Source organism: Anser cygnoides, chromosome Z (genome assembly GCF_040182565.1).
Source record: "Anser cygnoides isolate HZ-2024a breed goose chromosome Z, Taihu_goose_T2T_genome, whole genome shotgun sequence".
Taxonomy (NCBI): Eukaryota; Metazoa; Chordata; class Aves; order Anseriformes; family Anatidae; genus Anser; species Anser cygnoides.
Genome location: NC_089912.1, coordinates 62,774,141 through 62,799,171, shown reverse-complemented (window position 1 = coordinate 62,799,171; position 25,031 = coordinate 62,774,141). Strand labels below are relative to the sequence as shown.

At 52.5% G+C, this 25,031-nt stretch overlaps 1 protein-coding gene across 2 annotated transcripts in view; it reads right to left on the bottom strand.

Moving 5' to 3' along the window:
* Positions 1-25,031, bottom strand: part of DNAI1 (dynein axonemal intermediate chain 1) — a 141,160-nt gene that overhangs the window by 1,283 nt on the left and 114,846 nt on the right. The gene's annotated exons all lie outside the window — the stretch shown is intronic.

Genomic DNA, 25,031 nt, shown 5'->3' with positions numbered 1-25,031 from the left:
CCCCAAAACACGGCCGCTGTGCGGGGATGCTCTGGGGAGGCCAAGGGAGCTGCGCACAGTGCCCAAGCGAGGCGGCTGCCTGCTTTCTGCTCTCCCCACTTAGAAAAGATCAGTTCTCCTCTTGCTCAGTCAGTTCCTCTGACGGCCCCCAGTGCAGCGATTACAAACATGCTTCTTCCTTCAGTTCTGGGAAAAAAAACAAACAAACAACAAAACGCTGGGGCACAACAAAGAAAAAATTGCGCAGGGATTTCTCTTTCTCTAGCAAAAGTGGGCTGCATTAAAGGCAGCAGGAGTTTGCCCTTGCTGGAAGAGAGCTGGGGCAGGCCTGTGGATATGCACGCGGGGACGTGCAGCTTCCCAAGTCCCCTCTGCAAGTGCGTGATGGGGAGAGAGAGCCCCTGCAGGAGCACCCCTGCCAAGGGGCAGGCAGGAAAACGGAGCCGTCTGCACCCCGTGACTCCCCCACTTGTTAAACCAAGGCGTCAGCGAGGCTTTTGGTGCTTTTCTCTAGAAGAGGAGAAAATTGAGGGGAAGGAAGATCCTGAGGGATCCCTGGGGCTCTCTCACCCCAGCCAGCACACCCCAGCAGAGGTTTCCTTAGGCTGAGGGAAGGAAACTTGGGGTGCAAGCACTGCTGGTGTGAACGGGGCATTTGGAAACCCCTCTGCTCCCGAGACGAAAGGCTCCAAGTGCAGGAACGAGTCCGGGTTGTTTTTAAGTGCCAGGTCCACGGCTCGCATCCCAGGCCAGAGCTGGTTTGCATTAACTCCGCTAAGTGAGCAACGCCCTTGGCGGCTCGGGTCCGGGCACTCGGAGCGATGTTTGTGCTCACGGCCCACGTCACCGCCGACCATCTCGCTAAGCAAGAGCGTTCGGATAAACACAGCTGCTCGGGGTATTTCAGGACTTAGCTATCTGTGCAGAAAAGCTGCTTTGCTGTCCGACTGCGTGCAAAACGCTCCCTTCGGCACCCTGCGTCGCGCTCAGCACCGTGCACAGGGCCGTGGGACAGGAGAAAGGAGCGAGAGCTTTGCTCAGCTGGGGAAAGGGGAAGCTGAAGATGTCCCTGCCAACCCGCCGCCATCCCCAGCACCAGCGAGGGTCCCTGGCTGACACCTTCCAGGTATCGACGCCAGGTCCACGAGCATTTCTGAGGTTAAGGCTCGGCTCCTTGTCGCTGACCTGTCTCTGAAGCCTTGCTCTGAAGGCCGGCTCGTCTCCTCTGGTGCCGCAACCAAGTCACACGCCAGCCAGTAATGAGCCGTAACCGAACCAGAGCCCTAATTTAATGCCAAATCACCAGGCAAGCGGGATGACACAGAGAAGGAAAATTATAATGCCTTCCGGGGAGCACTGGAATGGAAAGAGGTTTCCTTCCACCTGCCCTTCCCAGGGTGACCGTGTGTGCGCACCGGGCCAGCCATGCGGCTGCAGGCTGGCCGATGGCCGCGCAGACAGGGCACCCACCTCAATGCACGTGGCATCTTCCTGCAAACCCATGGGACTCACCCGCCTCGGGCCTCCGAGGAGCAGCACTTCTCAGAGCAGAAGTGTGGGGAAACATCACCACCCACGTGGCTGCAACCCTAAAGATCCCATCCCTCCTGATGGAGGGTGATGATGCACTCGTGGGGCCCGTCCTCCACCTGCCCCCTGCTTACACCCCATCCACAGGGGCTCACCGGGAGCCAAAAGGGAGCTGGGGCAGAGCTCCCCCCCGCCCCGGAGCTGACAGATGTAGGGCTGAGCTTACACGGGAGGTCTGTCCCCGAGGAGCTCATCAAACTAGCACAGGAGCCGCTCACAGCAGCATTCGCATTGATTTTGTTGTTAACAGTTCCCAGCAAGAGAGCGAAATGCTCTTGGCAGAAACGGCGATGAAGGATGTGCCAGCCCGGCTGGCTCTGCATGGGGACAGACCCTGCCCCACGGATGGGACACGGCCCCAGGGAGCTGAGGCTGGGAGGAGACCCCTGTGCTGGCAGCCGAAGCCCCCGTTGCCCTCACGCTCACTCTGCCTCGTGCCTGGGCTCTGCTCCAGCTCCCCGGGCAGGGAAACTGAGGCACGGGGTGCCTGGCCCCATCGCAGCGTGGACCAGCAGGTCCTCACAGCCCCAGAGGTGGGTGCTGATGCTGAAAGCAAAGCGGGAGGTGGGAGATGAGTGACGTGGAGCCACAGGGCGAGGATAAGCGTGAGGACAAGGACCAGGACTGGCCGCCTGAACACCCCAGACCCCAGCTCCCAGTGGGAGCCCCAGCACTCCCCATGCTGGCACATGCTGAGCTCTGCATCCAGGACATGGGAGTCATTTAAACTGGAGTCGCTGTGCCTTGGCTGATGCCTTCGTTCCCTCGCTGAACAGTAAGCCGCCAAGTTATTAAAACCCTCCCATAAAACTCATGATGCTGGCACTTTCCAGCCTCTGTTTTTTCTTTTCCCATTGGTGGAATAATCATAAAACATCTGCTGTAAGGTTTCGATTAAACAAAGCAAAACATGTTTATGTTTTAAAGTAGCAAGAAAGTCAACCATGCTGGCACAAACACGAGTGGAAAATTCCCTGTAACTTCCCCAGGAGCCGAGGGGACCCTGCCCTGCTGAGTCCTGGCCAAGGGGCACCGGCCTGGCTCTGCCCTGCTGCCGACGTGACCCTGGTGCTCCCAGTCCCTGCCACTCCTGGCAGGACAGGACTTCTGGGCACAGATGTGTTGGACGGGGTCTGGCCACTTTGCTAAACATCCCAGTGACCTAGGACACATGCAAAAGGGGTTTAAGCTTTTACAGACTGATCTAGAAGGGGGTGAGGAGCTTCAGGAAGCCACCAATGGGGTTGTCCAAACCCCCCAGCCTTACTACCCTCAATTGGAAAGGGCGCACAGTCTGCCAGGCGTTCAGAGGTGCTTTGCTTCTGGAGAAGACCTTTCTTTGACCTCACTGGTGATGGGATCAAAGAATTCAATGGATGAGAGCAAAGAAGAGACTTCCCTGGAGCCTTCCCTGGAACTGGGAAGAACAAAGAAACCCAAAGTCCTTTGTGAACACAGCAAGGTTTTCCTCACCAGCTCTCCGGGCCACCAACCAAATAGGCACCAAAGGGATGTGATATGCCCTGCAGCTCTGAAGCCTTCCAAAACCTTCCCCACCATGGCCCTACAGCAAGCTCCAATGTTGCAGGTGAAGCTGGAGCCCGCTTAGGCTAAGCTGGGGATGATGTCCTGGCCAGGACCACTTTGGGGCTCTGCAGGTGCCGTTCGCAGGCAGCAGCAACGCCACGGAGAGCCTCGAGCCACACTCGCAGCCTGATCTGACGGCGTTGCTCCTGGCCCACAGAAGGATTAGCTGACAGACTGGAGATAAGGATTTAGGCTTATTTTGCTACTGTTTGGAAATAAATGACGCAGGAAATGTTCTGCTTGCAGGGAATGAAGCTGGCAGAAAAGCCCAGGGGATGGCTGGGTTGTTCAGACATCAGCAACCACACAGGATCAGCGGCCGCACAGGATCTCTTTCTGCTTCCCACACCGAGGTGCTGGACAAGCCAGGCACTGGCCCCAAAATGCTGATCCTGCCAGCTTCAGCTAAAAGCAGTGCTACTGGTTTTAAATTCAGATCAGACCTGGAAGAGGCTGGGAGCATCCCAGGGTGTACACCAGAGGGAACATGGAGAAATGCAGGGGTCACCCGTACCTCGTGGTGGGTGCCGGCCTGACAAACACGCAAGCAAGAGGGGTGAGAATGAGCTGGGAAGGCCAGGCTCTGCAGCAGCAGAGAGATAAAAGGGAGGTCAAATTCTCAGCCACAGCCATGCAGAAGGGCGGCCGTTGCCACAGCTCCACCTCTGCTCTGCCAGGGGCAGGCTGGGACCCCACAGCCTGGCTCACGCCCCTCACAGTGCTGTCTGGCCAAGCAAAGGATGTTCACACAGAGGAACCAAACTCTTCCCCCGCAGGTTTTGCTGGCCTCCAGCAAAGCTGTGCCACGGAGGAGTTTGGCTTTTGTGCCAGTGGGTGCCGCGGTGCGATCTCTGCTGGCCCTTAGCAAAGAGCTCAGGAAATGCTCGGCAGCGAGCCTCCAGAGCATGGTGTGGCACGTTGTGCCAGCAGGACTTAACAAATAATCACCAGCACCAAACTGCAGCGGAGAAGAGCAGCTGCCAGACTAGGTGCTGGTGGAAATGCCTGTCCTGGAGGCTCTGCAGTAGAGGATCTGCCTCCGACAGCACTCACTAGCCTGCCTGATCCAGCTGTGGCTGAGCAGGCAAAGCTGCTGAACTGCTCATCTCGTCTCACAGTGACCGCGGCGCAGTCTGGCCTCGCTGTGCCCAGCAGCAAAACACAAGGAGGATGCTGGTGGCACCACGTAGCACAAGACGGGCAAGACCATGCGCAGCTGCGAGCTGCGGGAGGATTAGTCCCAGGCTTTGCTCTTTGGGCAGATGAAGAGATTGGGCTTTCTGCCATGCTCCCTGCTCTCAGTAACTCCAGAGCCATAGGCAATGTCTCACACACCACTAATTTAGGCACCTAAATATAGCCTCAAGAAGTCCTCATTTAGCCACTGTGCAGGAGAACCTTGGTGAGCATGGCCAAGACGAGCACAGGCAGGGAGGCTGGTGTGTCCTCACAGCTCCTGCAGACCAGGCACTGCTGTGACTGAGTTATCACAGCACCAGTCCCAGAAAAACACAACATGCACGTAAGACATTCTCTCCTCTGCCTTTTCCATCTCTGTCACTTACGGGTTCACAACAGGGATGTGGTTGCAGTCCTCAGGTCGAGTATCCCCAAAACAACAGCCTTAAAGACAAGGCTGAATTTAAAGGTTATGCAGAGGCACTGTGGTCTGAAGCAGGCCAGCTAAGCACATCGACCTAACTCTGCCCTGCACTGATGCTGCTTTAGGAATTAGGAAGCATCAGCAACAGGTGCTCTGCTCCTACAGGAGGACACGCTGGGTTTTGTCAACCATGGGGACAATTCAGCCGCGATCTAACTATGAGCACTGTGTGTGTGTGTTAGAGACCAGCTTTGTCCTCACGCGTCATCACCCTTGGTCACTGAGAAGCCACCTTGAAGAGGGCAGCCCGGTGAGATGACAAACTCCTCACAAGGCTCGTGGAAGTGATTTTCAGTCGTATCAGTTCACAGATTTAGCACTAAGCACTGAGAAAAACCACTGTGTGCTCAGCGTGCAGGGTAATTACGCTGCATTGACCTGTATAAGCCTTGTAAGAGGACTAAAAGGGAGTAAAGAGCCCCAAAACTTTTGCCTCCAGTACAGGGAGTCCTGGTGGTGCAAACCACACTGGGAAGGGGGAGAAGCAAGGGGGGCCCCTTGCTTTGCCTCCCTGGGGGGCAGGCTGTGCATCCCCCACCACCCTCAGTCCTGCATCCAGCCCTGCTGGGCTCCAGCTTTCTGCAGTGCCATCGGTCTCTTCTGGAGGGGACTGATTACTTTAATTAGCTCTCGGCAGCACGCAGCGGGAAGCCCTGTTACCCAGAGCCTGCCCGCGTGCCCTGTGCTACGATGGCATCAGGTGGAAGGGCTGGCGGGGCACCAGTGCCTGGTGTTCAGCGGTGGGATCTCTCAGGCACAAGCAGCAGGGAGGAAGGAGCTAGAATTGGTTTTAATCGGGATTGTCCACACGAACCACTGGGCAGGAGGTGCCGTGACTTCTAGCTCTACTCCAAATCTTCCTGCAATTGCCACGGAACCTAAATACCCCCGAACAAAATCTCAGTGCTACCCAAACTACCCTAAGGACACCTGCAGCACCTCTCTCCTCGGGCTTGCAGCCCTGCAGCAACAGTCTCGGGCAGACCCAGCACCCACGGGCTCCAGCAGCAACCCCATCCGAAAGGCAAAAGCAAGGAGATGCCCTGCGGTGTGCACGAGCCTGGCAGTATTAAGCCACAAACCTCGATGCCAGCTGGCAGGTAGCACCGTCAGCTGCACGGCACCACTTCTTTATCAGTCAGCATCTCTCTTTCCTTTCTTTTTTTCAGCTTCACTTCGGTGTCTTTGCATGACGGCTCAGTAAGCTGTTACGGATTAGACTTTAATAAAAGCAACCAAACTGTGGCTGTGGATATGCCATTCTTCCAATACCTTGGTACTGCTGTTATCTCACAGACCACAACATCACAAGAGATCACTTGCAGTTGCACAAACAGTAGATTTTCAAAAGTCGGGGTTGTTTCTTTCCGAATCCCTCTTTCTCTAACTACCATTTCTAACACACATCCCCTGCGAATGCCTTTTAACTGCCTTAAGAAAAGTCCAGCTGCTACTCCTCTCTTAACACATTTTCTTTTATAACTTTTGTCATATTAGGTTTTTAGTATAACTCACAAAAATATTTGCAACAAAAATGTATTCTTGTTTGCTACTAACATGACAGCGCGTGAATATACTTCGCTCTGGATAAATACAAGTACATTGGGAACGGAGTTTTGCTATAAAGAGAAGTGAAAATAAATGTCTTCACTCCCAGTTGCCACATATTTAATAACATTAAATGCCGACGGCATGGAAGATGTATTACAATTGATACTGTTGTACTGAAAGAGCTCGGTTTGCAACATGTCAGGCCACAGCGCTCTCTCCCTCTCTCCTGCTCTCCATGACTGCACTTGAACTCAGGGATGCTCCAGAAATAGCACTAGATATTTCAACTGCGTGAACAATTGTGTCAGCTCGACAACACGTCCTCGTGTGTAGGTTTCAGTTAAATCACAGCATCGCTGGAGCAGGGCTAGGAGAAGCCCTCCAGCGCCCACCAGTCCGCCCTGGTCCGTGGCTGCTTTTAAATTGCTTCTGACAGACGCCTGCCCAGCGCTTGACCTGGTCCTTGGGCTACGGGCACAACGTGCCCCGAGCACTGTGTTTTCGCACTCTGCTCCCATCACCTGAGCGGCCACTTCTTTTGAAAACCTCCGGGGACGGTGCTGCCAGCCCATCCCCTGGCGATGGCTACCAGCACGTCTCTTTCATGTCTGTAAATCCCTTTCCATTAGCCTTTTGCTGCCGCCTGACCACCCCGGAGTGCTGCCTTCCTTGCCCTGCCAGCCCGGCACCTCTTTGGGGTGCATATCTCTCCGCACCCCCAGCTTCCAGCCTTTTGCTGGCCACCTTGCCCTTGCTGCTCGCCTGCTTATTAGGTCTTTCAGGCACAGTGCTCCAAATTGGAGCTGAGGAAGGATCAGCTCACGTGTCCTGCTTGCCCCTATCTTGCCCGTGCTCTCCCGTACGTCACCTCTGCTATGGCAGGGCACTGCTGGCAGGTCTCTGAGGTCTTTTCCTGCAAACATCCCCGGTCGATTATCCCCATTTCCTTCCCCTCCCCTGGTATTTTGCCTCCGTCCTCGGTGGAGTGTATCCTGTTTACTTCAGACCGTGTCTCCCATTTGCCACAAATGAAAGGACTTGCACAGATTTTCCTTCCCCGTTGCAGAGGAAACATCCTGGCAAATTACATATGCCACATAAACACTCACAGGTCCGAAAGCCACCTACGTGCTTACTCTGGACTATGTGGAAGGTCAGGTGAAGTCTCTTTCTGGGACTGAGTTACCCCACAGCATGCAAATCGGGGCTTACAAGCGATCAGCGAGAAGCTGGACACAGGAGGAGCGTGGGAAGCACCACGGTTAAAGCTGTTTCTCTTCCCCAGGATCTGGCCCTGTTACAGCAGCTGAGAAATCCCTTCCTGCCCCAAGACAGACGAGGCTCAGCTGTAACCCAGCGCGGTGTCCTGTGAGTTCCTGGTTAGGAGCTTTGCTGGTGTCAATCTCCTGCAGATTGGCTCGGCACGGTGCTGCACGGTGGAGGATGCTCCTCGCTGCCCGCTGCCACGTCAGAGCCCACGCAGCCAGCAGTGGTGCTGGGGCTGTGTTACCCCCTCCCCGCTCACAGTCACAGTGACCCAGTGGCACTCGACTGCCCACAAGGGTCTGAGGAAGAGCTGTGCAGAGAAGAAGAGGATTCACCTCAGCCTGTTTGCAAATGTTGGGCTCAGGGAGTTCACATCAGCCAGAAGCAGACAGGATAAAACAAGGCAGGAGAAAGCCAGCGATGGGCAGCTCCAGGAGTGCTCCCCTGGGGCAGGGGCACCTGTAGAGCACTGCCCCTCCTTCGGGGAGACACCTCTGGAGATGAGCAGGGCTGCCCTGAAGAAATCCCCGACCTACCCAATAACTGCTTTGCGGGAAGCATCCCACGGCAGACCTGAATGTCATCTCCCTGGTACGCAGTGATGGGCATGGCGATGGGGCCAGGACCGCGGGTGCTCCCGTCCCAGCAGCAGGCCCAGATCCCACACGCACCGGAGACCCCGGAGCATGGGGGCTCCTGGGTAAGGTCTGCAGACAAAGACGAGGTGCGCCCTGCCTGAAAAGCAGATCTGGATCCTGTGTTCAGGTCAGCTGGTCAGGCGGGAGGCAGTCATTTTAATGACAATCCCGTCTTAAGCTGCTGAGCTGACTCCAGTCCAAGTCCCTCCACTAAGCTCCTTGACATCCTGCTTAGAAAAGCATTATTAAAATCTAATTGCTCCATGCATATATTGCTGTCTCAATTATAACCGAAGTAGAAGGGAGATGCAAGCAGTAATCAATCTCTCTGATGCTAATGCATACCCGAGGCAGGAACTGGCCCTGGGAAAATCCAATTCAACACCACCTACTAAAACCAGAGGGGTATATTCATAGTGACTGCCCATGCTGCCAACAGCACGGTCGGTGTGCCCACGGGTGGTCTCCCTGAACTGCTGTTTGATTTGGGTTGCTGACCAGGATGCTGCACCTGAATTAATTTAACACATTCCCTGATGTGCCTCTGTTGTACCAAAACACAATTACTTCATTGCTATAGACCACTTCAATCCATCTGCTCAGCTAGCTGCTGAAACCAATGGAGCTTCTTCACAACACAGTATTGTAAAACAAAGGCAGGCTGTGAAGAAAACAATGCAGAAGTCATTAAGGAGCTTCAGGTGAGCTCTTCCAAAGGTAATCCCCCCACTGCTCAGAGTCTCACCAGCACTCCTGATGGAAGAAGGTAGCCAGCAGCTGACAGCCGGCAGCAGCAGCTAGCTGAGAAGTTAAGTGCCAGATTTAAGGACTAGAAGGATCCTGTTAGCAGAGTGTAACTGAAACTGACGCACGCACCTAACACAAGGTGGGCAGATGAGCTACATTAGAAGAGCAACAGCAGTACAAAGCCTGTCAGCTTACCAAGGCTGAAAACCTCAATGCACCTGCAGGCATGGCCTGATCCTTGTCCCACTCTGTGTTGTTGTAGCTGGGGAAAGAGGGAAACATCTGAGGCAATGCTGCCAGCTGAGCAGCCAGCACTTGTCCTTGGCTACAGGTTCCCCCAGCATGGTCAGCTCATCTTCTCAGGAGGGCTCGCTTCTTCCCAGGCCCTCCTGTTTCCATTCCAAACTAAGTCCAAGCATGGATCCTCCTGGTATTGTCCTGGTGTGAGGAGCTCCCTGAAACGCAGCCACGCTGCAGGTCTGGGAAGAAGCAGTAAAGGTTGAACAAGGACCTGGTGATGTTTCATAACACCTCAGGATGATAACCAGAATTGTTCTTCTCCATCAGGACACGCATAACTGAGCCAGAGGAATGGTGGAAACAATTGCTCGGTGGAAATAAAGTCGCAGCAGCCCCCTATATCCCACTGCTTCTCCAGCAAAACAGTTAACCATGTGGATCCTGTGTGTAAACACTGTTAAGTTGTAGACACCACAAGTGCCAAGGACACACGGTGCCTTCTCCAGGCACTTTGCTGATCATGCTCATCCTTCTTGCTGCCAGGAAGTACTCGGCGCCATTTGAGAGCTGGGTGAAACACAGCCCAGCAGGGGTCGAGCCCATCGCTCCACTGCATGCCCGCATGCCCGGCACTGCGCAAATGCCTCTGCACCAAGAACAATCCTGAAAGGAGATGTTTTCACAGCTGGTAACCAAGCGCGGAACAAAAGAAAGACAGAAAGTGGCCATTTGTGCTCAGAAAATTAAATCCAAATTTAATTCCAGTAATTATACCTTCATTAACACCCCATTTGCCATAAAGATGCATAAAATCCCAAAGTGAGTGCTGCAATTGCTCTGAAAGTGAGAAGAAGGTAACTGGGGAAATACTGCCAGCCCTTCCCTAGCCTGTAAAACCCTTAAGAAGCCTGGATCGTTGTGAATGGTTATTGCTTGTAATTTAACTTCCCCAGCAACCGTCTGTAAATGAGCCAGCCAGCCAGAAATCCAGTGAGAGCAGCAGAGAACCTGTAACGGAGCTGATTTATTCCAGCCTCCCCTGATTTAACTATAGACAAATGCAATGCTTCCTGCGTGATCACCTGGGGCTTGGATGCTATTGTGGTGAATACAGCACAAACCAAACTCTCACCCCTCTCCCTGCTGAAACCTCACCATGTTGGAGTCCTTCATGAGTCACGACAGCAGGTCCTGGCCTGGAGGTGTGTGACGTGAGAACAGCCAACGTGTGAAACCGTGCAGGACAGCCCAGGTCTTGATTTCAGTCCATCCCTCCAGTGTTTTGAGGTCATGCAGGAATCTGATCTTCCAAAACCTTTAAATCCAAGTCCTCCAAAACCTTCAAACCCTCTGTGCTTCCAGTCCCTCACAAGACTTTGTACGTGGACTCTCGGCTAGACCATCCAAGGTATGAAAGGAGAGGTTGGAATGCCAGTGAGGACAACATCCAGCCCCCCAAGACAAATCTGCGGGCTGCTCTGAGATACCATCCCAGGCTGAGAGTGAACCCCTGACAACTGCTTTTTTTGGGGTGATTTTTCAGCCTTTCACTCCTGGGATGAATACAACCACCTGGCCTAGCTCAGCCACGCACTCACCATCTGAAGAAAGGCAAGTACACAACCACATAGGAAGGTTCCCTCAGGAGCGACACATAAAGCCCACGAAGGCTACAGGGTCTGAGGGTGTTAATCACACCCAGCCCCCGTGTAATGCTATGGCATAAGAGAAGCTGTCAGTCTGGTAAGAAGCCTAAAGGTTCAGTACATCATGTCATACAATGGATAAAGCTTTGGTGGATTTTCTCCAGAAGGCTGCAACACAGGCAGGCAGAATGTGCTAATTAAGAAACACCAGGTGAGTGCTAATGACAGAAGCTTTAGGAGGTGGGAGGAAGCGAAGAGGCTGAACCTTTCTCACCTCCTGTCTCTGGTGCTATGTATTGCCACGTAACTCAGTCACTGGAAAAAAGGGAAGGAGCTTCCCAGGGAGGAAAGAAGATAAGGAGATGATGGCTGTGCTGGCTTCTCCTCTCTGGCCCTGGTGATGAAAAACAGATTGTAAAAACCTTCCTTTTCAGCTAATGGATGTGAGGGTCCCAGTTTCACCTAAGGGAAGAAAGGCAGAAGGTAGCTCAACCTGAAATGTCAATAAACCAGAGTCCCACAGAGACTTCCAAGATGGCTGGGGGCTGGAGCACCTGAGGCGACACTGAGGGACATGGGCTTGTTCAGCCTGGAGAAGAAATGGCTTTGGGGTACCTAACAGAAGCCCATCAGCATCCAAGAGAAGGATATCAAGAAGACAGAGCCAAAGCCTTTACAGGAGTGCACAGCAGGAGAACGAAACACAACAGCCATCCACTGAAACAGGGAAGGCTCCAACTTGACGTAAGGATGTTTTTTCTCCGCAGCAACAGTCAATCACTTGAACAGGTTGTGGAGTACCCAGCCTTGGAGGTTTTCAGGACTACAATAAGCCCTGAGCAACCTTGTCTGATCTTAGAGCTGACCTGCTCTGAGCTGGAACTTGGACTAGAGCCCTCCCAGCATCCCTTCCAGCCTGAATGTGTCTGTGGCTCTGTGAACCCAGAATGTTCTTCATCGCCAAGTATATATTGAAGAAATATATTGAACAGATATATACATCTTACTGCAGACAGCATTTCTAAGCAAATGTTCTCTTATCCATATATTGTACGTAGTGCCAGGACTGGTGCAATGCAGTCTTCAGTGAGGCAATTCCCAGCCCCTGGCACACTGTATGAGGGGACAAGATCCCCAGCTCCCTCCTCCCAGGGTAACCAAAGGCTATAGGCAGCTGTACAGACCAGTTGTCTGTGTTAGAGGGGAAAAGAGAGGAAAGAGATCTTCCAAAGACAATTGGGAAGCGGTGGAGAAAACCCATGGGGAGCTGGAGCCTGAGGCAGATGGCAAAAGGACACAGGAGGAAGCTGGGTTAAGAGTCTTTGAGAGATGACACCCCAGGGATGAGAAGGTGAGGACAGTTTCCCTGTGCTTACTGACAAGTGGGAAACCTCCAGCCTGAAATAAATTAAGATGGGAGCTTATGTGATCCCCAGACATGTGGGGCAAATATATCTCTCCCCACTAGGCTTATTTCAATGGCAGACAAGGGATAACATTGATTTAATGTGTCTCGTCCTTGACAGACCCATGCTCGCTGTTGGAGTAACACCTTGTTATCTCCGAGTGCTTACAGTTTGATTTTTTGACACGAGCTAGTAAATAAGCCACAATCAAGAGAACTGAAGAGTTCAGGAGTCCATAAATCTCTTCATACAGAGCTACCTGGGCTGTTCCAAGCCGTGAATTCCTCTTTATAAAAGCTGTGAATCTCTCCCTGCAATGCTGCCCGTCAGCCTCAGATCATTTCAGTCAGACCAAAGGCAGAAATAGATTTAACAGATTTTAAGGAACGATCCACACAGCCTCAGTCAGTAAGCTCCGATGACGCCTCTTGGAGCTAAAATACATCTTCTAGCACAAGACAAGGGGTTTTGACTTGAAGGAGTTTGAGGGATGCAGATTAGCCAGTGCCCACTCTAAGTGTGTACGCCCTGGTCATTGTTTGAACCTGTTTAGCTGCAGTCAGCTGCAAAATCCCATTACACTGCCTTCTGCTAATTTAAAGAGCCTTCCACTGCTGGGAATCCCTTCCGCTTGCAGGTGCTTTTAAGCTGAGATCAAGTCATCACTTAATTTATTTGTGAAGCCCTGAAGAGATCCTTGAAATTGTTTTCCAGACCTTAGATCAACCTTGTTGCTCCTTCCAGACTTGTCTGCATCTTTCATCACCTGCACTGAAGTGTCAAACCCGGACACCTCGGTGTGCACTGCCGCCAGCCGTGGGTTTACTACTGCCGCTCCCAAACACAGGGCCCTGGTTTCGCTCCTGCTCCGAATTACCCCAACGAGGCAGCCAGACTGTGTTTGGCTCCGTGTTTCAGTGTCACGCTGGGAGTTCACGCTTTCCTCTATGGCTTTTAAGCCTCTTTTGGCCTCTCCAACTCCAGGACACAACCCCAGAGCCACGAGGGTGATTTGCATGGGATTTACATCCCAGCCACACCAGCCTGCTGCTGTGCTCTGGTGCTGTGCCTCATCAGCAGCTGTGCTCTGATGGGAGTTGTTAAAATAACACTGCTGTACCTGGTCATCTGGCAGCAGCACTATTTACTCATCAGCAAGACTCACATTTGACACTGACAATGCTAAAAACAGGAGCTGGGTCACAAAAATACCCCGCTGTTTATTGTTAAAAGAAAGTCCGTCTCAGACCTGCACCTGACAGGCCATTCTTTCAGGCTGTAAATAACATCTTGCAGCAGTTTTGTCACAGGCCCCAGTTAAATGGCATTTGCCAAGCAAGGCTGGGAGCCCACCAAGTGAGCAGGTGGTACACGGGGAATGGGGTGATGTTTACAAGGCCTCATGCTGTTAGACAAGCTACTCTTTCTCAAGTATCAGACAGTGCTCAGATGCAACATTTAGCTTTTCCCTAATTCCCTCAACCACAACTCATACATCTGGCACTTTTGTACCACCTTTCAGCCCAGGCTGCCCAAGCCTTTTACTAACTCAGGGGTTTAGCAGCTCTTTTACAGCAGGGAGGAGCGGGGACAAGCTGCAGTGGGTGGTTTCACTGCAGCCTGCAGAAAGCAAAAGCTGTCACTGCAAAGCCTGTGGGGACACAGGGCTGGACCTTCTCCAGTGAACTCCTGCCAGCGAATCCAACCTGGGTAAAGGGCAGGGATGGAGAGGAGAAAACAACAGCTTCGCTCTTGGGAAACCTCTGCTCTGCCTGTGACCGTAAATGTTGCAACTATTTCAGAGACACATGAACCAAAGACGGAGCTCTCTCCGACAACTCCTCTCCCTTTGCTCCTTTGCAGGCAGGCGATGATGGCATCACAGTTTCTTATTGCTCTTCTAACAAATCCAGCCCAACCTGCACCACGTGAGCCCTCCAGCCTTCATCTCTGCCCCGGGAGCCGGTGTGCTGCCACATGCTCACAGCATCCTCTGCCTTGCCAACTGCTCCTATCTCCCTCTCCTGTCTCCATAATGCTTGCAGCTCCCCTCCGGCCACAGAAAAGCCCTTGCTGGCTTGTGTGAGCCTGTCCTCAAGGTCTCCAAGGTGCCAACTCCTAGGGAGTTACAGCTCAGACTAACCTTGCCTTAAAATGAAGATCTGGCTGCCTGCAGAATATTATCTTTGACACCAACCTCTGAAAAACCACACCTGGCAGCACATCCATGGCCATGAGCAGGGTACAAACACCCTGAACAATCAAATTTCCCTACACAGGCAAGGGGGCAGTGCGCTGGAGTTTCCCCTGCCTGAAAGACCCCTCTGCAAGGCTGTGTCCCCTACAGGCACCCCAGGATCCCCACCCTAAGGAACTGCTCTTCAGAGCACAGCTTTTCTCCTCAAACAAGCAGCTGTAATTGAAACCCAGACCAACAGCCTTTTGGAGCCTGCTCAATTATGAACTCTAACTGTGAAGCAAACCCCAGTGCTCTTTTTTTAATGACCTGAAAGGCACTAAATTAGTAATTTCCTGCACTCCCACTGGCTGTCCTGTGGTTTGCTCAAGCCAGATAAATTGCGAGCCTTTGAGGTCATTTCCCTGGCTTGGCAGGTTCCTTCAGCACGGATCAAAGCAGGGGATCGAACCCTGGAGGGGGATGAGCATCCTCCAGTCTCACAGCTCTATTTCGGGTCATTCTGGTTTCGGTGCCTGACTTTTGATACCAAGGCAATATAAGAAGCAGAGACTGAGCAGTGCTCATATCCATGCTCCTGGGAAGACACGCTTCCCCTTTCCTGCAGTCCCCACTCCTAAGGATATTGCAGCAATGCCAGCAACAGGTACAGGCTTCAGCTCCAGCTGAACAAGGCACGAGTTAGTGTGCTCAGCTCAGGCTGGCAGAGAGGAAATGTCTTTTATTAACTCAACTAGTATCTAGCTGGAAAATAAAAGACAAGCTTTAGGGCACGTGCACTTGTCTTTTCTTCCCAGGTATATTTGTTTGTCTAATAAAGGGTGTTATCTCTGCCCACAGGCTTTGGCTTGCTTATGGTGTTAGACCATCGTGGCTACAAAAGCCCCAGCCCCTTGGGAAGGCGGCTCTCTTCACATTGGCTCGACCTAACGGGCTTAATCTGAAGCATTTGTCTTGGGGAATACCAGGGGATGACAGGGATTGAAAAGCTGAAAAAGGCAAATGCTGTAACTGTCCTAAAAAAGGAAAATCACAAACCCGTCGGCTTAACCTCACTTCTCAGAAGACAAGTGGAACAAGCCAACAACCTGTTCGTAAGTGCCTGCAAGGAGCTGCATCAAGGCTAACACGGATTTGTACCAAATAAGTCACACTGAACCAATCTGATTTCTTTTTGCAACAACACAGTAGGCCTTGTGGACAGGAAAGACACAGATGTCATTTATCTCGGCTTCAGGAAGACTTTGCCACTGCCTACTTTGACATTCTGATCCTCAAGTGAGACAAAAGACTGAGATAAAATGGGTGAAAGCTGGTAAGACCCAGCTGAATAGCTGTACTCAGAGCTGCCAGCACAGAGAGATGTGTTGTGTGTTACACATACAACTCCTTGGTCTGCCAGGGATCTGGTCAGCGTTTCTGCTAGAGCTCGGGCACTGGGACAGACGGGAAGGCTGCAGGTGTCCAGGAAGGCAGGGCTGAAACTTGAAATGACCTTGGTAGACCGGAGATGTGGCCTGGAAAACCTGCAGGTGATTTAACAGGGACAAACGCAAGATATTGAACGCGAGCAGGGACAAGTCCCTGCACAAATACAGGACGGTGGGGAAGGAGCGTCCCACCGATAGGGCTGGGGGTAGAGGGACAGCCACCCGGATGGGATCCAGCACTCCTGTGCTGCTGTGCAACACTCGGAGCTGTCCCACCACAGAGAAATGGGAGCATTGTGGCCAGGAACGTGAAATGATCCTTGTGTGCTGGGAAAGGCAGCGTGAGAACGGGACCCACAGGATGCCATGCAGCAAGGACACAGCTCATGGCACACAGTCTGGAGGGTTAAAACAAAAATCCTTGGGGACTTCAGCCCAAGGGGCTGGAGATGAGGACGAGCACACTGCCCAGGCAGGACAGGTCTCTGCGCTGACCAGGACCCCCCTCACGTGGGGGTGAGGAGCTCAGGCTCTCCCCACATCAGCAGCAGTGGGATCAGAAGCAGGAGGTGTGAGCAGGAGACAACAGGGGAAGTTTGCCCTAAGATGGCCCCACACAGTCGGCACCTGGCATCCCATGAACAGTGGACGAATGTGAGGGTAACATCTCCCCTCGGGGAGAGCCTTGGAGCTGCTGTGACTGCAGCTCCCACAGCCAGCAGGGCTGCAAGGCAGCCCCTCTTCTTGGCTTTGCAAAGCTCTTCTCTTCCTTTTCTCCACGAGATAAAAATAATCCTTTTGCGTCAGCTCCATCACCGTGAGCAGCAAGACATTTTATTCATCTACGATTTCTTCTCTCATTTAAACAATTCCCCATGGAGCCCATCAAATTAATTTGAGCAAGGGCCATTATTTGGCCTGCCTGGCGGCGCAGGTGTCTCCTTTTCTTTTCTTTCAGAAGGAGCTGGTAGATGGCACGAGCACGTGCTGGGGAGAGGCTTGGCAGGGGCTGGGAGCAGCGCTAGCTGATAAACTCAGCACGACGGTTGTTATCAGGGTCCCAGAGGTTCAGCAGAGCACAGAGGTCTGTAAATCCTTGCACCCAGTCTCAGAAAACACGCAAATAAAATCCACAAGCAAGGGGCATCTTACAGCCATGCTTTTGGGGTGTTTTACAGGCATACAGACACACTCACCCAGGAGAGAGCTGCCCTCTGTGCCTCCGCTGGCAGCCTCAGCTCTTTTCAACCCAGGCAGGCTGCTTGGGGAAGAGTGTGGTGGGCTCTGGCAGCAGCTTGAGAGGAGTTACAGGGATACGCCAGGCTGGTCCTTGTAGCCACATCCCTTCCCACTCCGGCTCGTGTCAAATTTCCTGCCCTTGTCACTGCAGCAGATGCCACTGGGCTGGCTCTGCAGGGAAGGACGCTGTCCCAGGGGGCCCAGACGATGCCCAGGGACAAGGTATGCAGTATCACAAGCAATGAAAAGCTGAAGAGCTCGAAGAAGAGTAAAAACCCACTCTCTCTGAGCTTTGCACTTGCCTCAGGCACTGCTGGGGCCAGTGGAGCAATGCAAAAACACGACTGGGCCAGGCCTTGCAAATAAAGGCCAGTGTCCCATTTGCTATGCCTGCTGAGTGAGTCCTCAGGTGCTCAGGACACCACACAGCCATAAGCTAGAAAGAATGAGTTACATTTTTCCACCTAAGCTGTGTGACCAGTACAAACAGACCAAATCAACCCCTGTGGAGATGCAGAGCCAACGGGGAGCTGCTCACCTGCATCCCAGGGTTATGCATGCTTCCAGAATGCCCAAGGGATGCCAGCTCCTCCCAGCCTGTCCCTTCACACAATTGTCCTCCTGTGGTGGACAACACAGGGAGGCCGGACACATCACCATCTGCTGGGCCCTGGGGGGACAGGGCTTCTCCATCAGCACACCCCAACAACAGCTCCTCTTCTGAGGTATGAGTGCATCAGACGTGTCCCAGATGCACTCAGCAGGAGGGACGCACGGAGAAGAGAGGCTGTAGGGAAGCAGGTCCATGGTGATTGTAGATACCTCCTGCTCGGACAGCCTGGCTCCTGGAGAGATGAGTGTCCCCATCCCACTTCAAAATGGAGAGGAGCCACATCTCGTCCTAGGAGACAGAGAGGCCAGGTCCGGGACCAGGTCTCCCAGGCCTTTGCACCACGTCCTCATGAAAAGCCATCGCCTTGCCCTTCAAATGCACCCTGCGGCTCAGGGGCTGAGCTCACAAGCTTTCCCCCTCCACACCCCTGCGGCAGAGGCAGCGCTCAGAAACTGCTCAGGGATCTCTGGAGGAAGAGCAGCTCACCCTCAAACGACCCGCAGGATAAGCATCCATGCTGCTCCCATCAGCAGGCAGCTGTAATCAGTCACTGCAGGGGGCCGAGCACCAAAAGCCTCAGCAGGAGAGGCTGCAGGCTGGCTGGCCTGCTCTCAGACCCAGCCACGACTGGGAGAATCAGAGCATCCCCAAAAGCCTCCCTCGCTGGCACTGCCGAGGGCACGCTTTGAGAGCAGCGCGTTCCCACGGGGCTCCAGCTGGCCAGAGCTCGCCCTGCCTTTGTTCCGGAGCTGTCATTCACATAAAGAAGTGGTGATTTCTAAGGATCCCCCGATTTTCTGGAGAGGATTTAAATCATGTGCATGGAAAGGAATCCGCAGAGGAGAGCTAAAGAAAGAAATGTGGAGGAAAGGCGAGCCAAGCAGCCTGAGGGGCTGCCATAACACTATGCTGTGCCCACTCCTCGGTGCCAAACAGCTTTCCGCAAGGTGTGGGAGAAAGCAGAGGCTCTGCGGAGCTGTGGAAGCTGAACAGGCACATTCAGGCAATTGCAGATCTCCCCAAAAATCCCTTTGAAGATGTGAATCAGGGCTGCTTGTTCTGTTGTGTCAGGCATTTCCCAGGGCAGGGAGTGACGTGCTCCTTGGGCTGTGGAGGAGCAAAGCCCAGACTGCGAGGGGGTGGTGGGCACTTAAGTACAAACATAATCTGTCCATGAGGAAGAGGACGGAAAGCCTTCACACAAGGCAGTTCTTCTAGCAAGATAACTGTGCCACCATGGAGAAATGCAAGGGAAGGAGTAAAATAAGGCACCACCGAAACCATTTTGCTTGGCCAAATTCAGATTTCAGTTATATCCAGAAAATAGCAAATTCAGAGGAAAGATAGCAGATTTATTTCAGGAGAGGAACGTTTAGCTCAGTGACTTGATTGTTATTGATCACAAAAAAAAATCCCCCAAGCTCTTTCCCCAGCCTCTCTCCAAACCCCTGGCATCGCAGCAAGAAGCAGCCTTACATCACTTTCAAACATGGGCAACCTTTTTGTTATACAGATCTTCAAAGGAGAAGCTAGTAAGTCAAAGCCAGTTCCAGCCAATGTGCAGTATCCCCCAGGCAGCACTTCAGCATCTCACAGGATGAGACTTGCACTTTAGAAATAATTCAGAAGTACTATTGAATTTTCTTAAAACGGGACATTTTCTTGCTCCAATTGCCAGTGTTTCCATTTCACATACTAAACACGCTTCATCCTGAGCACTGAGAATTGACTTCAGCTTAAAATAACCCGTAAATACGCTGATGTCTCTACTCTCTCCCGCAACTGCCAAAGAGAGAGGTCACAGAAAGTGACATTACACAACAAAAATAAGGTTGGAGATGCATGGCCATGAACAGCAAACAGAAGAAGACCCCCCATCTCTTTGACCTTGGGGTTCAGCAATCCTGCTGTTACACAGAGCTCTTTCCTCCTTTCACATACTTTGATGCGAGCCAAAAGTTATTTCACTGAAAATAAAGAAAAATAGTTTAACAACAGAAGATTCAAGCCCCTTAGGTCTACTGCTGGCTTGTTTGGGCTAGCTCTCCAAGCAGTGCTGGTGCCTGAGGTTGCGATGTGTCTCTCCAGGATCCGAAACTCTTTTTACCTGTGATGTAACACTACCAGACAGCTGGATTTGTGCCATACAGCTACTCTCCTGTGCAAAGTGGATATGTGCAGGGTCTCCAGACAGGTATATATCCAAAGGCTTTTGATTCTGTGGACTTCAAGTTGTGAGTCATAGGTTTGTGTAGCAAAATGGCCACAGGACACAAACGACGTTGCTCACACACTGAGAAGTTGCACACAAGCGGTGTGCAAGACTCTTGCTGTCCTCAGTGTGTGCTAGCACCAGCATGCATTACCCTTGGGGACTGCCACAGCTTCCTTATGGAGAGCCCTGACCCCCTCCCAGGGACGGTGCACGTGTAGCTCGTGGCCACAGCACCCCAGTCCCTCACAGCCTGCAGGGTACCAGAGGCCTGGGGCATCCCTGTGGCACCCTGGGAGACTGAGCCACCAGAAGATGAGGGTTTTACAGGAGCAAGCTCCAGACCCAAAGCAGACTGGTAGCTACTCAATCAGTGAGATGCTGTGCCTTGCTGCCAAAACCATCTGTCCTTAAATGGCCCATGCCGGCGACGCGGAAAGCTGTGAAAGGGCAGAAGTAGGGTTTTGCAAGTCCCTGGATCCACCTTGCAGTGCTCAGCTCTTCCCCTAGCAGTACAGAGAGCAGCTATCAGCGACTAGCCTAAATAACAGAGGAAGAACTGAAAGGAAATCAAAAAGCATTTACAGACCTCAGAGGAAGCAAAGCCATCAAGCTGCAGGTCAGTTTTTTATGAGATTCGAGCTTATGTGTGTGTGCCCCCATATCAGGGGGCCAAACTGCATCTGGAGGCAGCAGTCCTGATGTAGGCAAGGCACAGCAGTGCTCGGTGCCGAATTCCTCCAGCACTCCTTGAGCTCTGTGCTCTTGGGCTACTGCACAATTAGCCAGCCCTGAAGAGACACAAGGAAATCCTGCTGTCACTCAGGCTGCACAGAAGCGGCTGCATGAATGTCAATGACAGAGGAGCATTTGCATGAGAACGGCAGGACTGGGAATAACACCACGAGAAGAACAAGACTCTTGAACCATTTGGAAAGGGGAGGTGAGCAGTCTTCTTTCAGACAGAATGATAACGCTTCAGAGCTGCTGAAGTAAAAACTGTGGGGACGAAGTGTACTTTCCCTAGTGCTAAACCACCAGCCAGTCCGGGACTGACGTGACCTTGGAGGGTGCACCTGATCTATTACTCCTTCCTGTAAATCCAGGCAGTCCCACAGGCAGATGGGTTGCACATCCGAGGACGGAAGGGAGGGAGTTTCTGTTCCTCTCCCTGTGCCTGTTGGTTCATCCCCCAACAGCTACTGAGGCCCCAGGAGATAGTGATGGAGGCGGTGTTGATAGGGATAGGCTGAAGAAGAGATTTCAGACACCCTCCTAATGGATATTGGCTGGTGTGACAAGGCGCACGGCATACGCTCACGGGCAGGAAGGCTCAGTCGCCCCGTGTGCCCTCGCCTGTCCCAGCACCACCAGCTGCTCACGCACACCTGGCATGGGACCCACGCGTGCGCCCGCAGCTCCTGCCCTGCGCACAGCCCTGCTGCCACGTCCTGGGGCGAGCGAGCAGCCCTGCTCCCCTGCCCACCCACCCACACTGCCCAGACCCCCTCAGCCAGCGTCCGCGGTCTGGGAGCAACCCGATTGTCCGTGAGGGACAGGGAAAGAGGTGGCTTGCATGTGTAGAAACCAGTAGCAGGAACAGAGACTTAGATAATCATCCTAGATAATCCAAGATAAATACCCAAGATGAGCATCGGACCAAGAGGCTGGCTGCTTCCCTAGCCGCAAGCCTGGGTACTGTCCAAGAAATTTTCCTTAGCCTCAGCAAATGCTGTATTTTAACCTTTCTTTGACCCGCCTTCTTGTCTTCTCCCACTCCGCTGAGCTCTCCCAACATTTCTAAAAACACTTTACATTTTTTTGATTCTCTCCTGTTTGCCTTTGGCCTCGATGGGTTGTGCCTGGCTATTTTAGCAGTGTTTTTTGAAAAAAACAAACCAAGGCCCACAAGCAACTACATTCTTCTGACTGTGATGACAAAATGCTTTAATTTCTTTTCGGGAACGAAACCTGAAAGGCTTACTAATTAAACAGCTCTGCCCCAAACCGATTCTTCTTCCAGCAATGCTTCCCTCGGGTGAACTCAACCACCAAGGTTGTTACAAATTAGGAACAATATTTTATTAGTTAAACAATTCTTGCCTAACGACTGCTGCAATATTTAAGGAGCACTTGGAGTCCAAAAGTGGCCTGGATGACAGCAGAAAGCCACTTGTTCTTAGTGCTGCTTCTTAAAATACTGCAAGAATTTCTGCTCCACCCCTGAGCTCTCGGCAGAAGGATCCAAACCAGCTTCACCAAGACTCCCCAGGAAGCAAAATATCTGCTGTCATGAGCCTTCTGCCCAAGCAGGGGGGTTGCTTGGGGAGATGCATGCTCGGCATGCCGAGTGTGGGACAGTGCTGCTGGCAGCTTGATTGCAAACCCACCTCCGGCAAGCTCTGCTCTCTGCTTTGCGGCTCCTCATCCCACAAGGTTCGGGTTCAATCCTCTTTGACCCTAAACTCCAGGCTCTCCAGGTTCTTGGAGTTAGTGCTTAGCACTTGCGTAGTGTGTTCCCAGAGGGCTCTCCAGAGCCTCACACTGTCTAGGGACAAGAGCAATAGGCACAGAAAGCCTTTGCCGGGCTCACACCCCATGGAAATACAGCTCTCTGCCTCAAGGCATTGAGAAGTCCTTGTCCCCAGAGACCTCAGCCTGTGGGGCTAGGGAAGGCTCCAGTCCCCAAACCACCAGGGTGAGGATGCAAGGACACCTGCTCTGCTTGGCATGAGCAGACTCCTTACCCAGAGTGTGCACGGATGTGCCCCCAGCACAAGTGCCTGGTAGGTGGCAGAGTCCCCGTCCCCAGCTTCCTCTCAACATCAAGGGCACCTGTTCCTGTGTGCCACTAAATGATTCAGGAGGCCAAAACTCACAGGGAGTTGGAGGCATTTTTTGAAGCCGTTACTCTCTGTCTTGGTGAAAAGTCACTTCTGAAAATGCTACCTGAGTGCTCTCAAAGAGTTCTCCTGTTGGTTTATTTCTGCCAAGTGCTCATAAACAGGGCTGTGATACCGCTGCTGACAGCAAAACTTGGACTGTTAAATAACAGTCCTTAAAGATTCCAAAGTGTTTTACAAACATGAACTAATTAAGCTGCAGATCAACCCTGAGAATTATTTTCATAGCTCTTGAACCTCCCCTTAAATCTCAAGGACATGAACAGAGAAATGAACCAAGGTCTGATGAGAACCCAGGAGTCCTGATTCTCCTGATTTCCACTAATCCACCCCACCAGCTTTAACTAACAGGCAAACCAGAATAAATTCAGAGCTGCTGAAATCCCACTGGGATGAAATTAGCTCAGTCTCCCTCTGTGAGCCCTATCCCGGAAGCCCAGCAGCAGCCAAGGAATCTGCAGAACATGGAGCAGACAGCACCACGTCTATTTTTAGGGGAAGAAAGAGGATTGGGAATGACATGTGGCTATTAAGAGCTCTCTCTAAAAAGGGTGATTAGTCTGCTAGTCATACCTGTCAAATGCAGCTGTCCCAGCTGTGTGGGAAGCTGGCAGAGAAGCTTCACAGGCAAACCCCTGTGACACCGGTGTGTAACAGAGAGGCTGTGGGACCTGGATGAGCCCACAGCTGCCCTGTCCCACTGGCACGCCGAGCTCTGCCAGGCCTCAGCAAGGCCTCCCATCTCTACAGGAGCTGATGGAAACAAGACCGGGCAGCTGAGCTAGCATATGCTTTGTTTGATGCAAAGGCCACAGCTTCCAGGATGGAAGCACCATCCACAGCTTCGCCTGGGTTTCAGGCAGGTTTCCCCCCAGGGCTCTGCAGGGATCAAGTGATGGAGAGACCAGACTGGGGTACCCAGGTATTGACCCAGACACGCACTGGTTTCTCTGTGTGCAAGGAGACAACCAGGATGCAAGGACCCTCTGCACTTTTAAAAACATACGGATATTCTCCTCCTGTTAACTTGGCCCTGGGGACTCCCAGAAAAGAGGGAGAAGTTAAAGACATTTTACAGAGGAAAGCGGACTGCACAGGGTAAGGGCTTAAAGAGCGCACTGATTTGATCTTCAAAGGAGCTGGGATCAATACTCTGAAAGTGCGTCTGGATCCCCACAGCGAGATGATACTCACGCAAGTACAGCTGGAGGTTTGCAGCTAAGGACATGGAGGTTGGTGCTGGCACAGTGAGGAGGCGGACAGGAGGGTGCAGCGGGTGGCGCTGCCTGTTCTGCCAGGGCTTGACCCCCCTCTTCTATAACACCCTCTGACAGCTGCTGAGCATCCTCACTGCAGGGCCCCGGTCACCATCATTTGGCGTGGCAGATGCCACATTGGCCACAAAGATGGGCCCAGCGACTCCATCCACTCTCTTGTCTACTTACAGCACAGAAAAACTGATGAACTGGCTGGGAGAAGCGCCAGGGTACCTGCACACACCACCAGCTATGCCTGAACATCCCGTCTCTTTCTCCACATGTGGAGGAAACATTTAATTCAGTGTTTAGTGTCCCTTCAAGCCTAACCAAGAAAGTGGAAGACAGATAGCTTAATAACATCAGAGCAGCAGAGTCCATTTCCATCCCATTTATACATTGCCTGGGATATGGTACCTATTGCTTTAGGGTCAGCAGCAGGTGATTGCGCCACTCCTGAACTCAGCTTAAACTGCTTTGTCAAGAACATGCAATTTCCCTTCCAGAAAGTTTGCAAAGGGGAAGGATCTTAAGAGACAGCAGCATTTGTACCTGTGTGGAGGGCTGCTGCTGGCCACCAGGAGTGGAGACATTCAAATTCATTCTGACCCATGGCAGAGCATTGCTGGGTGCTGCTCACCCCACAGCTGGGAGTGTTGAGGAGAGCAGCCACATTTCTGTGTGCCACCCATCTCCACTGGTGAACCCTTGTGAAACCAGGGCCAGCGGCAGACACGATGCTCACCCACACCCAGGAAGGACTCGTAAATCAACTGGGAAACTTGTCCCGCGTCAGGCTGAAGGCAGCCCTGACAGCTCAGATTGTCTCAGGCTGTGGTTTTGATGG